This window comes from Equus caballus, chromosome 29 (genome assembly GCF_041296265.1).
Source record: "Equus caballus isolate H_3958 breed thoroughbred chromosome 29, TB-T2T, whole genome shotgun sequence".
In the NCBI taxonomy this organism is placed as follows: domain Eukaryota; kingdom Metazoa; phylum Chordata; class Mammalia; order Perissodactyla; family Equidae; genus Equus; species Equus caballus.
In genome coordinates this window covers 40015001-40031054 of record NC_091712.1, presented here as the reverse complement: position 1 = coordinate 40031054, position 16054 = coordinate 40015001, and the positions used below count along the sequence as shown (strand labels likewise).

The 16054-nt window shown below is 38.1% G+C and overlaps 1 pseudogene; it reads right to left on the bottom strand.

The window, feature by feature from the left end:
• Positions 1–563: 563 nt before the first annotated feature.
• On the bottom strand, positions 564–11793 carry LOC138921429 (aldo-keto reductase family 1 member C15-like; annotated as a pseudogene).
• Positions 11794–16054: the final 4261 nt, after the last annotated feature.

Here is a 16054-nt window from a genome sequence, read left to right as displayed (position 1 = left end):
GTTATTATTGTTTTCATCATTCACTTATGAGTGAAATTATGTGGTATTTGACTTTCTCCATCTGGCTTATTTTGCTCAGCATAATGCCCACAAGGTCCATCCAGGTTGTTGCAAATAGCAAGATATCATCTTTTTCTTGGCTGTGTAGTATCCCATCGTGTATATATACCACATGTTCTTTATCCATTTATCCATTGATCACTACAGTATCATATTGAATTTTTTTAGCACTGAGCTAACATCTGCTGCCAATCCTCCTCTTTTTGCTGAGGAAGACATGGCACTGAGCTCACATCCATGCCCATCTTCTTCTATTTTATATGTGGGATGCCTACCACAGCATGGCTTGCCAAGCGGTGTCATGTCCACACACGGGATCCGAACCAGTGAACCCCAGGCCGCTGGAGTGGAACATGCGAATTTAACCGCTGCTCCACTGGGCCGGCCCCTATGTTAAATTTTTCATGATTGAAACATTCCATAATACAATGTTAAAATCAAATTTAAAGGTAAGGTTTCTTCACCAATAGAGTTACATACATAGGTTTACTCTGATATTCTCATTACCAGTTTGTGTCACTATGGGATCCTAGGGCATTGTAGGCAACTACAACAACATCTTTGGACGTTCAGAATTCCAGGCGTTTCCTCTGGTTGGGGTAATGGTTACATTTCACCTATAAGTTGCCAAGACTAAAAGGTTGCAGAACATGTGAGCCAATAACATGTAAATTTGAAAAGTACTTTGGAGGCGTATCTAACATTGCATTAATATATATACTATATGTTTCAGATTGGTACTTTTTCACATGCACATTCTGAAACACCTTCAAATGCTATTGGTTTTGAGAAATGATGTCAATTCTCTTCTTACACTTTTATTAGTTTTTAAAATCACTAAGGACCCCTACAAGCTGGTCATGGCCTCTAAATGCCATTTCCTACGGAAAGAAACCAAGATTCCTTAGAAAAATGAATCCAGGTCTGGGCAAAAAAGCTACAAACTGAGCCTGAACATCTTATGCTCTAGAAAGTAAAGAAAGTAGGAAAGACAAGGAGGCATGTCAAAGGACTCAAGAGCTCAATAGAAGAGGCAATAACATGGTGACAATTTGATCATCGATAAGAATAGTAACGATATTGGATGGGAAAATGTCGTATTTGCTAAAATTCATGAATTTACAATGACGTATATATGTGATCAATTCTTTAGATGGAATCTCCAATTTACAGGGGTACAAAAGACAGAGTAAGTTTGAATTGTATCACAGCGATCAGTCAGTAAATTCAGTTGTGTGGGAAAAAAGGTTAACTTTCTTTCACAAATAAATTATAGGAGAGAGATAAGAAGTAGAAAGAGAAGGAGGATGAGGGAAAAAAGAATGGAGCATATTTTAATGTACTTCAAATTCTTTTCTTTTCTTTTTTTTTTTTTTTTGTTGAGGAAGATTAGCCCTGAGCTAACTACTGCCAGTCCTCCTCTTTTTTGCTGAGGAAGCCTGGCCCTGAGCTAACATCCATGCCCATCTTCCTCTACTTTACATGTGGGACACCTGCCACAGCATAGCATGCCAAGTAGTGCCATGTCTGCACCCAGGATCTGAACCCGTGAACCCTGGGCCGCCGAGAAGCAGAATGTGCGAACTTAACCGCTGCGCCATCAGGCCGGCACCCCATGAATTATTTTCTACAAACAGATTACTAGAAGTGAAATAACTAAGATAAAGAATATAAATATTAGAATGAGCTCTTGCATAACTTTCAAATTGTTTTACAAAAGAGCTAAACACCTCTACAATGTCACAATCTTTGAAAATTGGTATAATTCAGTGTTCTTTTAAAAACTATTTCATTATGATTTCTCCATGTCCTCATGTTCCGCTCCTTTGTTTTTCCTCCTACCTCTCGGTAAATGCTCTTGTGAGATTTCCATGAGCTCAATGTCTTTAAACACAGTAACTCTTTCCATCTCTATTTGCATTGGCTGCCCCTCAGCAGGATCCACACTATAGCTCACACAATTTTGTCCTTCTTCTTTGGCTTTCCTGATTCCACACTCTCATTTTCTCTCTCTCTGTCTGGAAACTACTCTTCTGTCTCCTAACCAGTGCCTCTTTCCCTCATCCTTAAATATGGACTTTCCTGCCTTCTTCTTGTTCATTGTATGAACTTTCCCAGGAAAGTGAATCCACTTCTGTGAGGTTAATTACCATCCAAAGAGCAATAACTTCAAAATCTGTACCTCTAGCCCTGACTTCCCCCTTGAGCTCCTGATCAGTATTGTCTACAGCCATCTCAGCATCTCCACTTGGATGTCCCATTGGAACCTCAAACCTACCTCTGAAGATTTGAAATAATACTCTTCTGACACCGCTCAATCTGTTCCTACTCTGACATTTCCTACGGCAATAAAAGGAACTATCATTACCCAGTTGACATCAAGCCAGAAACTTGGGGAGAGTTACATAAGGAAGACGGAGTGAAAAGCTCAGAAAAAGGAAGCCCAAGCGGGCTCCTTGCTCACCTGGTTGCAGATGGACTTGTAATTGAACCTTGGCTTGATCAGGATCATCTCCAGCTGTTCATGATGGAAATTGGATGCCCCAATGGAATTGGTTAAACCTGCATCTTTATACATCTCTACGGCCTGGGGAGGAGGGAAATGTGTGGTAAACTTTTATATATTTTGGCCCTTTCATTTGAATTTGAAAGTCTTTAAATCTGGAGATCGGTTTTCAGACATATCACAATTTGATGGGATACATCACTTGGATACATAGTTTCCTAATGTCCTTTATTGCTATGCACATATCCTTTATCTCCTTGTTTCTACTACATGCACATCTAGGATGATAAATAGACATGAAGATGCTTTTCAATTCCCCTCCCCGTCCTCTTCCATGTGCCTATTTTGCTGTTAGGCATTTAATAGTCCTTTGACAAATGGTGTCAGAGTCAAGAGGAAAGAGAAACTCTCAGGTTTTCCTAGTAGAAGGTTTGGCTGCTTCCTCTTTCCAGAATGATGAAAAACCTAATGAGATGGTTACACAAGGGTAGGTTTCACTCTCCTTCCATTGTCCACATTTCTGCTAAGTCAGACACAGGTTTTTGTCCTGTTGGCCTGTTTATCTGGCCTGGGGTTGTGCTCTAACTCCAACTGGGTATGCTCTGATGATCCTTTTATAGGGCTTCTAGGCTCAAGCTGATCAGTGAGGCAAAGAAACACCTACTTAGAACCAAAGAAGTTTAAATGAAGTATAGGCCTTAGAAGTCAATCCCTTCAGCTCCCTTCCTCTACATATAGGAACACCGTGCTACAGAGAAGTGCAGCAACATGGTCAAGGGCAGACAACAGATGGGGCAATTTCTTTGACTCCCATCCAGTGATTTCAACATTTTCACCATGCAACTCTTGTGTGTCAGTGACAGTTCTTACCTCCCATGTGTTACAAAAGCCTACTGTATCTAAAACAATTTCCCCACTGATGTCCTTTCACACAAGCTCCTCTCCAGGCTTGATAGCAGATAGGAGATAGGATGAAGAAGTTTTGATTTTTTTTTAAGAATGACCTTCCTAGTACCTAAGGATATTGGTTGTAAAACCTCCAAGAGGCTGTGATTTCTAATCAGAGTGTTTGTGCATTAATGTATCTGCCAGTGTGTGTGTGTGTGTGTGTGTGTGTGTGTGGTGTAAGATAAGACTAATGGAAGACTGGAAGCACCTGAGAGACTAGCAAAGTGTCTCTCCCCCAGTGACTTCCACCCTCCTATCCACACACATCCCTAAACTTCATGAAGAATGAACTCTCCTATGGTTGGAATTGATTTTATTTCCCAGAGACAGGCTAGTTTTGATGACACAATATACCTTTACTATTGAGGAATGTGTTTTAGTTCCAGTTTATGATTACCCAACTCAGAGATAGTGAGGATGCCAGGTGTACTCAATGCATGTTCACTGTGATGAGAGGTTTGATCAGGGAAGCCCAGAGGAGTCCAGATGTGTAATATGGACCATCAAAGGGTACCTCACTCTTGGTTAAGGCTGATAGGTCCATTTGGGAGGGCCATACCCCTAAAGAGGTGGGGATTTCCCACTGTGTCTCTGTAATCTGTTTTAACTCACCTTTCTGGAGGACCATAATCACTAAGAGATTAAAGACAGAAGCATATTGCTTAGATATGTAAGATGGTGTCCTCAACTCTTTCAGGTAGAGGCAGAGAGATCATCGGATTTCAATCTTTCTGAGGGCTATGGTATGAGGATAAAAAGATCTTGATGGGGAAGTGACATAAGTACCAAGGAGAGTCATAAATCATTTAGCAATTCTATCCATCACACTCAAGACTACCTCTGTCAGTAAGAACCCAGAAAACCTAGGCAGAATGAGAGAATAGAGGTGTAACAGCAGTGATGAAATACTCTTGGGCATAACGAGGAAAAGAAAATGCTGATCTTCATAGATTTCACACAAGAATGATGAAGACGTCTATATGGTCCAATCCAAGTTTTTCCAGTCATCTTTCCAGGGATGCTTGAACCAATTCTGGGCAAAAGAAAGTATCCCAAAGCTGAAATGACCAAAAGAAATTTTTTAAAAAGTGGCTTCTTATTTCACATATTTGGGGACCAAATTAAATCTCGTTGTTAAAAGATTGAGAAGTGAGAAACAAACCACTGTGATCATCTAAAAATAAGAAACTCTAGGAATAAATTTATGTGACTTAGTATAAATGAGCTACTTAATGGGAACTGAGGTTGATTTGAGTGAATGTTAATAATACTTAGATGGCCCAGGAAAAGCACCTTAGTTGTTCAAAGATTAGAAAAGTTACCTATGGGTGATGGCCCCTTTCAGTGGTGAAAGTTCTGCATGCATGGTTTTGGTGGCCCTGGTTCATGGGCTTGGATCCTGGGTGTGGACCTACTTCACTCATCTGCCATGTTCTGGAGGCATCTCATACACAAAGTAGAAGAAGATTGGAGCAAACATTAGCTCAGGGCTAGTCTTCCTCAAGAGAAAAAAAAAAAGAAAACTCACCTCTGGAAGGAGAGTCAAGATATATCAGACCAGAGAACATGGAACTTACTGTCCTACATAATAAATGTCTGAAAACAATTCTTCTGAGAGGCCCACACCCTAAGACCATGTTGTCACTGAATTATACCTACATAGGATCATTCTGTAGAGACCTGAGCTCTCTTGACATTGGAAGCAGGATTTTCCACCTCAGAAAATTTTATATATTTCTGTAAACCCAATGCTGAGTTGAAAAATTATATCTTAGACTGAGTCCCTTTTCTGAAAAATATGTCAGCCTCACTTGGATATGTCCAGAGAGAATCTACTGAAAGATAAAAGGAGTGGACTCACTCCATAGTGGCTCAGTCAATCCGTACAACAGATCTAGCCGAAAATTATCGTTATTTGTGTTTCACACATGAATGCTGACTGATGTTCAGAGACGTTGAGCAACTGTGTCCCACCTTTAACACATTTCACAGCAAAGCAAGCCTTTTCTGTTTTCTATTTATCTATAGTGGAAACCTTAAATGTATTCAAATCAAAACCAAAGTTATTTTTTCAAAATAATATATCTGATCTGACTGATACCTCTTGTCACTAGGCCACAGAACAATGGTGGTGTAGAATATGTCCTCTCTCTTCACAGTACCATCTGTCATTTTCTCTTGAAGGGTTTTGCCAATATCCTCCTCATTTGGATAGAGGTATGCCACAGCAACGTGGTAGAAACCTACATCAATAGCCAATGTGGTAGCCTCTCTAGCTTTGCTCTTAGGAACTGATAAAATATGAATAAGGAAGGTTGGTAATCCCCTGACTGAGAGACAAAAAATTGGGTTTCCTTCATATCCTTTTCACCAGCTGTTTATTTATGTCTTTTGTTCTCTGTTTGATGGTGTGAGGCTGGATAACAAACCAGTCTTGAGGGGACACAGACTAAACTCCAATGCAATCTCTAATCTTAAATGAATTCATGAAATAGGCTTCACCATAGAACACAGAAAATCAATTTTCAGTCATTAAAGAATTCATTGTAAGGAAGTAACCAAGGAAAAATTTTACACTTAGAGAAAAATTCTAAATATGTAGATACAGATAGATACAGATATAATATAGATATCAGCATCTATTTTTGGCTTAGAATTGGCAATGTGTCCATAATACTCATCCTCCATCCAACTTCCACTCAACTGGGCTCCCAAAGTCATTCATGATGGTTTTTTAATCCTTCATTCCCAAGTTGCTCTCACTCAACACTTACGCAACAAGCATTTATTAAGTGCCTCCTGTGTGCCTGACATCTTGCTAGACTCTGAAGCCCTGGGGATTTAACCATTAACAGAAGAAGACTGCTTAAAACTTATAAAAGAAACCATAGGGGGAAGCTCCTTGACTTTGCTCTTGGTTTTCATATTTTGGATTTGACACAAAAAGCAAAGTTAATAAATAAAAAATAAACAGGTGGGATTACATCAAAATAAAAAGCTACTGCACAGCAAAGGAAATCATCAACAAAATTAAATGGCAACTGAAGAGATGGGAGAAAATATTTACAAACTACATGTCTGATAAATGGTTAATATCCTAAACATACAAGGAACCCATAGAACTCAATAGCAAAAAAGTAAATAACCCAATTGAAAAATAGACAAAGGACTGAATAGACATTTTTACAACGAAGATATGCAAATGACCAGTGGGTACTTGAAAAGGTACTCAAAATCCCTAATCATTAGGAAAATGCAAAGCAAAACCACATGACATATCACCTCATGCCTCTTAGGATGACTATCATGAAAAAGACAAGAGGTAACATGGAATCAACCATAGTTCAGATCAACAAATGAACGAATAAAGAAAATGTACATCTATACAATGAAATATTACTTGGCCATAAAAGAAGACAAAATCTTACCATTTGCAACAACATTTATGGAATTTGAGGATATTTTGTTAAGCAAAATAAGCAAGACAGAGAAAGACAAACATCGTATTATTTCATCCATATATGAAAAGAAAGCAAACACATGGATAAGGAGAACAGAATAGTGGTTATGAGAGCGGAAGCAGGTAGGGGTGGGGTGAAAGAGCTAAAAGTGCAAACATATACGGTGATGGATCAAAACTAGGCTATTGGTGGTGAACACGATGAAGTCTATACAGAAACTGATATATAATAATGTACACCTGAAATTACACAATGTTATAAACCAATATGACCTTAATAAAATATTTTTGAAAAGGCACAAGAGATAACAAATGCTGAAATGAAAGTGTGGCAAAGGGAACTTTTGTGAGCTCTTGGTGGGAATGTACATTGGTGTGGCCACTAAAGAAAACAGCGTAGAGGTTCCCCATGAAATTAAAGATAGAATTACCATATGATCCAGCAATTTCACTTCTAGGTATTTACCTAAAGCAAACAAAATCATTATCTTGAAGAGACCTGTATACTCCCATGTTCATTTCAGCATTGTTCTCAGAAGCTGAAGTGTGAAATCAACCTATGTGTCCATTGATGGATGAATGGATAAAAAAAAATGGGAACTATATACACAAGAGAATATTATTAAACTTTGAAAAGGAAGGAAAATCTGTCTTTTGCAACAAAATGGATGAAGCTGAAAAGTATTATACTAAGTGAAGTAAGCCAGACAGAGAAAGACAAATATTGTATTGTGGAATCTGAAAAAAAAATTGAGTTCATAGAAACAAAGAGTAGAAAAGTGCTTGCCAGGGGCTAGGAGTTGGTAGAAAAGGAAAGAGGTTGGTAAAATGCTACTAAATTTCAGCTATAGAACAAGTGAAATTTGAGGATCTAATGTATAATGTGGTGACTGTAGTTAATAACAATGCGGTATAATTGAAGTTGGCTAAGAGAATAGAATTTGCATCCTTCCACCAGAAAACAAAAAAAAAGTAAATATAGGAAGTGATGGATGTGCTAAACTAGATAAGAGGAATCTTTTCACAAATATACATGTACTGAATCATCATGTCATAAACTTTAAAGATCTTAGAAATTTTGTGAACTATTCCTGCGTAATCCTGAAAAAAATTAAAAATAATGTGTACTAAATGGATTAAAGGAAGAATAATAATTTTTTAAGTAAGCTTATGAGGAAGAATAAATGAGTCTCTAGGGAGTCCATTATCATGCCAGACACAGTTGTCACTCTACCTGTATCTGCTTGACACTCAGCATATCAGTGTACACTGAGCCAGAGTTCCAACTGTGAGCACCTACGACTATGCATGGGAGATTTCTATTTAATCCAGAGTCTTTGGGAGAGGAACTTGATAATTAGGTAAACAGGATGTATTGTGCACTGAATGCCACTTACCCTCTACACCTGACCACTCCAGTACTTACACAATGGGCCCACGAATGCAATAGTCATGGTGGAAGGGATTAAGAGTATGCATGGAATAGTTGCATGGGCCACTTCTCCCCAAGGCTGTTTGAGATACCACTATTTTGAGATGGGTGACCTCTCAGCTGTAGCAGCAGAGACTGCCATTGAGTCTTGATAAAGTACAATTCCTCAAGGAGACAAGCCAACTCCTAGGTGGTGAGTTGATTATGATAAAATCTCCATCTAACTGGGGATGAAAGCAGCAATTCATCTTTACTGAGACTGATACACTTCTATGTATGACTTTGCCATCTCCCTTCACCGTCCCTCAGACGGCATTACAATATAAGGGCAACAGAGATTTGGATTTATCGTTATAGGATCCCAGGAAACTGCCAGTTTGTTCTATTCTCTGTATTCCTTTTCTCTTTAACAACAGTAATAAATGTTGGATATAACGTAGATATAACATGTCCTTAGCCTAAGCTATAATTGTGGATATAATGGATAATTATGTCGTTGTAAACAAACTGGTCCTGTCTGACAATTATTAACTATTTCTCTTTCATGTCACCCCCTCCCCACGCCCACCCCACACTGCTCAGGTACCAGGGATATTGGCTGAAGGTGAAGGGCTCAAAATACGCAGCTCTCGACCCCCACACAGTGGCTATAGGTGGTAACTGCATAACCCTAATGAAGAGTCCACTAATAACAAACTAGACAGATCTTTGGTAAGAAACAGGAAAGCAGGAAGCTCATTATTTCATCTCAGGCACAACTTCATGGAAAACTCAGGGCCTTGTCTTTCCATCTGTCGGTCTTTCTATCTATATGTCATCCGCCTATCCACCTCTCACTCATCTTAAAAAATATACTCCAGAAATGATGTGTTTATCATGAGGATATGTATTAATATGTTAGGTTGAATTGGAAATTAAACTGGGAATTTTTTCCGATGGGTTTAGCATTGAGATTTAGATTTTTGTATTCTATATTTTCATAAATTGGATGAACTGTGTCTACAGCTTCAAGGTTTAAGGGAAAATCCATTATAAAAATATACTCCAGATGTCCTCTTTTGCAAATATTAAACTTGTAATGAAATTTTTAGCTGTTACTTTAAAATGGGTTAGAGCTTAAGTAGTTTTTCACAATTCTCATGGGGTTTACAACAAAATAAATTGGAGACTGCTAATTGATATAAGGGACCAGGGGATGTACAACGGAGAATTTAGGAGAAAACATCACTTGTTCATTTGTTAATTTGGTCCATCTGTCTACTTACATATCTAGCTTTCTACTTGCCAGGAGCTCTTGGGAAAATGTGCTTACAGATGACATAGCAGGAGTAACTACATTCAGGGTCTCACTGTCTACAAAGCATAGTGACATGTAAACAAATAATTTTAGTTTAATAAAGAAAAACTCACTAACAGAGCCATGCCAATTGCCATGGTGGCCACCAACTATACTAGGGTTTCTTGATGGTTTAAGAAAGGAGCTAATGCTATTTCATTTGATACCGACATACAAATACTGGATAATAAGTTAGAGAAGGGGAAGAAAAGGAAGCAGGGTTTTAAAAGTTCTGCAGCATTGGACTCCTACAACTGCTGAAAAAGCAGAGATGAAATGCACTCGGTGTCGAACAAAAAGGAAGCTGCAAAGTCAGGCCTAGAGACCATAAAACTTAGTACTCTGAGGCCAGTGCTCTCCCTTCCTACTCTTCCAAGCTTCCCCCATAGCACATAGGGAGAGATGCATGGGAATGAATGAGTGGGTGCTAAAAGGCAAGAGAGATGGCCCCAGACATAGCATCCATTCCTCACTCTGGAGAGATTGTCCAGCCTGTACCTGGAAATTCCCTTTGATTCTCCTCTCATTGAAGCCCTTGGCCTGGTCCAACACCCATGCTGCAGCTCTTACTGCAGGCCAACCTGGCCTGGATTTTAACTGTGTTTCATGGCAATCACATTCAAGATTGGAGCCTCCAAGAGATATGGACTGTCCTTTTCCACCCTGAAAACAAACAAAAAAAACATATATGTGAATGGTGTAGGACTGAAAATCTAGCCTAAATTTTTCCCCAAGTTCCCCAGATAACTGAGCAAAATAGGCACTTTACAATATGATTTAAAAAGAGTCTCATGAGTACTTTCAGAGATTCACTGAAAATTGTGCAAAACTGGGAACAACTATATTTCCATTGACAGGTGACTGGAGAAACAACTTGTATTTATGTCCACACAATGGAATATTACTCAGCACTGAAAAAGGATTGAACTAGATATTTGTGACAATGCAGATGAATTTCACAGATGTTATGCTGAGCCAAAGAAGCTGGACACAAAAGAGTATACACTCTATGACTCCTTTTACATGTGAAATACTAGAACAGACAAACTAATCTAAGTGGAAACAATAGATCAGAAATGTGATTGCCTTGGGTTGAGGAAGAACTGTCTGGAAAGAAACACAAAATCTTTGTTGGAGATAGAAAGTTTCTGTTTCATGATAGGGGTCAGGTTATACAATGTAGCCATTTGTTAAAATTAGACAGCTAAAATTTATCCATGACAAGCTGTGTAAATTTTACCATTAAATCACTTTTAAAAATACTATTTAGAGTGGAGTTTGGAGTAGGTGAATGTATAATGGAAACAGAAGGAAAGAATGTTGGTGATAATGGAAGTCCAACAATGGTCACTACACTATTTTTTGTTTTTTATTTAGGTAACATGGGTCTGTAACATTATATGAATTTCAGTTGTACATACTATGTTTTGATTTCTGTGTAGACTACATCATGTTCACCACCCAAAGACTAACTACCATCCATCATGATACACATTTTCCCTGTCATCACTTACACTCTCCTCCTTTCCCACTTCCCCTCTGATAACTACCAATCTAATCTCTATATCAATATGTTGGTTTGTTGTTGTTGTTGTTTTTATCTTCTACTTATGAGTGAGATCATATGGTATTCGACTTTCTCCTTCTCTGTCCGACTTATTTTGGTTATCCTAATATCCTCAAGGTACATCCAGGTTGTTGCAAATGGCAAGATTTCATCTTTTTCATGGCTGAGTACTATTCCATTGTGTGTATGTACTACTTCTTCTTTATCCCTTTGTCACTATTGTGTTCACTTTTTTGTTTGGACCTTTCTATAATAAGGCGTTAAAACTAAACTTGACAAAAAAATCTTTCTTCATCACTAGAGTTGCTAACATAGGTTAACTCCAATGTCCTCAGTACCAGTTTGGGTCTCGATGGGACCCCATAGAACTGTAGGCAACAACAACAATGTCCTTGGACTTGCAGAACTCCAGCAGTTTGCTCTGGTTGAGGAAAGGGTGACATTCCACCCGTAAGATGAAAGACCCAAAGGTGTCAGAATCCATGATGCAATAACATGTCCATTTGATAAGTCCTTGGAAGGAATATCTAACACTACATTAATATATACTATAGGTTTCAGATTGCTACTTTTTCCCATGCACCTTCTGAAATAGCTTCAAACATTGTTGGTTTTCAGAAGTAATCAAACAATTATCTTTTATATTTTTATTAAAATATAAAATATATATTTATCTATTAAAGATTTGTACAACCAGGTTTTGGCCTCTAAATCTTATTTCCTACTGGGAGAAACTTAGATTACTTAGTTTGGAAGAAACCAAGAAATCCAACCAATTTTTGGAAGACTAGTTAGAAAAATGGCGGATTCCAGGTCTGGGCAAAAAGCTACAAACCGAACCTAGAACATCTTACTCTCTAGAAAATGAAGAAGACAGGAGAGACACGTCAAAGGACTCAGAGCCCACTTGAGGACGCAGTAAAATGGTGACAATTGGATCATCAACAAGAAAGATAATTACACTGGATGGGAAAACATCATATTTGTTAAAAATCTTGAATGCACAATGACGTGCCATGTTATCAATTCCTTAGATGTATTCTCCAGTTAAAGGAGTATAGAAGACAGTATCACATCAAATTGTATCACTCAGTAACAACAATTGTGTGGAAAAGTTAAAGGAGAAAGGCTGTGTTTCTTTCACAAATAAACTGGAGACAAAGAGAAAATGAAGAAGTAAAAGGAGGGGAAAAGGGAGGGACTTATTTTACACATCTTGAATTATGTTCTGCAAATAGATTCCTAGAAATGAAATAACTAAGACAAAGAGTAGAAATATTTTAATGGTCTCTTGCATAATTTTCAAATTGATTCACAAAAAAGCTATATAGCTTTACAATATCACAGTGTTTAAAAATTGACAGCGTTGGATTTTAGTTTTAAAAATTATTTCTTTAAATTATGATTTCCCATTTCCTCACTTTCCACTCTTTCGGATTTTTTTTCCTGACTTTTCCTCTAACTTCCCTGTAACTGCTTCAGCGAGGTTTCTGTAAACTCTACGTCATGAAATCCAATGTTTCCATTATTATTTGGATTGTTCCTCAGTAGGATCCACCCCATGGCTCATGCAAACATTTTCTTCCCTCTTCTTTGGCTTTCAAGACCCCACATTTCTTTCAATTTCTCTCTCCCTGTCTGGAAACTCCTCTGCAATTTCCTAACCAGTGCCTCTTTACCTGATCCTAAAATGTTGATTTTTCTGCCCTCTTCCTGTCAATGCTATTACTTTCCCATGAGAGCAAATTCACTTCTGTGAGTTTAATTACCACCTGTAAGGCAATGATTCCAAAATCTGTACCTCTAGGCCTGACCACTCTGCTGAGCTCCAGACCAGTATTGCCATCTGCCAACTCAGCATCTCTACTTGAATGTCTCATAGGAACCTCAAAACCAGCTCAGAAGACTTGAAGAAAAATAGGGTGGAGGTGCCTCAAGAAATTAGAGCTAGAATTACCATATGATGCAGCAATTCCACTTCTTAGTATTTTTATAGAGGAAGTAAAATCATCTCAAAGAGATGTCTGTACTCCCGTGTTCATTTCAGCAGTATTCCCAATAGTCAAAGTATGAAAACGACCTCTGTCTCCATTGATCTGTGAATGGATAAGGAATACGTGGTATATACATATATATACAACGAAATATTATTCAGCTTTGAACAAGAAGGAAAGCTTGTCATTTGCAACAATATAGATGAAACTGGAGGATATTCTACTAAGTGAAATAAGACAGAAAGAGAAAAAAAAATACTGCATGGTGGAATCTGAAAAAAAATTTCCAGGTCATAGAAATAGAAAGTAGAAAAGTATTTGCCAGGGGCTACGTGTTGGGGGAAAAGAGGAGAGGTTGGTAAAGTGGTACAAAGTTTCAGCTACAAAAGAGATAATGTTTGAGGACTAGTGTATAAGATGGCAACTAGAGTTGAGAACACGGTATTGTATAATTGAAGTTTCCTAAGAGAATAGAATTTAAATGTCCTAACCAGAAAAAAAAGGTAAAAACATGAAGAGATGGATGTGTTAAACTTCATGAGGGGAATCTTTTCACAGTGTATACACGTATCAAATCATCATTTCATACACTTTAATCATCTTAGAATTTTATTTGTCAATATTACCTCAGTAAAGCTGTATATTAAAAAAAAATTAAGTTTACCGATTAGATTAAAGGGAGAATAATAACTAATTTGCAGGGAGGTTGTGAGGAGGATTAAATGAGAAACGTACTATATGGAGTCCATTACTGTAACAGACACAGTCATCACTCTACCTATGTGTGCTTGGTACTCAACGTATCCGTGTACACTGACCCAGACTTCCAAGTGTGAGCACCCATGACTCTGCCTAGGGTTTTTCTATGACCATCACAGTCTTCAGGAGAGACTCTTGATAATTAAGTAAAGAGAAGGTCTTTTCCACTGGACACTACATAGCCTCTATACCTGACCACTCCAGTACTTACACATTCAGCTCATGAATGGAATAGCCATTGTGGAAGAGATTAAGGCAATGCATGGACCAACTACATGGGCTATTTCACCAAGGATGTTTGACTTACCACTATTTTGAGATGGGTGACCTGTCAGCAGCAGCAGAGACTGACACTGAGTCTTGGTAAAGGACCATTCCTCAATGATACATGCTAGACCCTGGGTGGCAAGTTGATTGTATTAAACTCTCCATCTAACTGGGGAAAGAAGCAGCAATTCATCTTTTCTGAGACTGATAAATTTTGTGTAAACGTTTGCCATCTCTTTGCACAGTCCCTCACACAGCATTACCATGTAAGGGCTACAGAGAGTTGAATTTATCATTAAAAGAACCCATGTAACATGGACTATTTGTTCTATTCTCTGTAGTCCTTTTCTGTCTTTAGCAACGGTAATAAAAATAGGATACAACATAGGTAAAACATACTCTACACTTAAGCTATCATGGTGGATACAATGGATAATTATGTCATTGCAAACAAACTGGCCCTCTCTGAGAGCTAGTAGCTATTGCTGTTTCATGTCATAGCTCTGCCAAGGTGGAGCATATTGGTTTCCATCATTTATGGGGCAATCCTTTCCAATTAACGCCAAAGCTGCCCCTACCTCACCGTTTCCAGATGTTGACACTTTAAGTACATTGCAGTTGACCATGTAAATGTATGAAAAATACATTTGATGAGAAGCACAATTCTGTCTCCATTGTTATTTTATGCCTCCTATGTCTTCCTTTCTAACACCTAACACTCGGAATAATAGTGGCTTTTGATATGACAAAAAGTTTCAATGATGGAAATCTTTGGTAAATTGTTTGGCAAATTCTTCTGGCCCTGAGAAACCTACAGCAAAGCTGCTATAAAGTAGCCACATTACTTGTCCTCTCCTCCTGTGCCCACTGCCCATCAGGAGTTTCTAGAACAAAGCAGAGTGGCTCTGACTGAGTCAGCAGATGAGTGCAGGAAGGGCAGCCTAAGCTTATATTTTCCATGTGTAAGAAAAAAGAATAATAATAGTTTACCTAGCAAAGTTGTTTAGAAGCTAGCAATATTGCATGGAAGTTACTTAAAATACATGATAGGCATACAGTATATGTCAAATAACCAGCTAATAGTGATGACAATCCACTCACAAGATACCCACTCAAGACCATCCCCAGGTTCAATGATTTGCAGAAAGAACGCACAGGACTCAGTATATAGTTATAGTAATGGATACAATTTGTTTTGTGAGAGGTTACTAAGAAAATCAATGGAGGGAAAAGGTACATGTAACAATGTCTCAAGAAACAAGGTGAAAGCTTGGAAGAATCTCCTACCAGTGTGGTCACAAAGAACACAATAAAAATTCTACATAAATTTAAAAAGTGTGTATTTAAGATGTACAATGTGATGTTTTCCTATACATATACATTGTGAAATGATTACCACAATTAAGCTAATTAACATATCCGTTACATCACATAATTAACCTTTTACTCTGTGTGGTGAGAACACTTAAAACCTAGTCCCTTAGCAAATCTCAAGAATATAACACACTTTTATTAACTATAGTCATCATGCTGTACACTATTTCTCCAGAACTTATTCATCTTATAACTGAAAGTTTGTACCCCTGACCAGCATCTCCCCATTTTGCACACTACCCCCTCCCCCAGGCCCTGGTCACCACTCCACTACTCTCTGCTTCGATGAGTTTGACTTTTTTATATTACATACGTAAGTGGGATCATGCAGTATTTGTCTTTCTGTGCCTG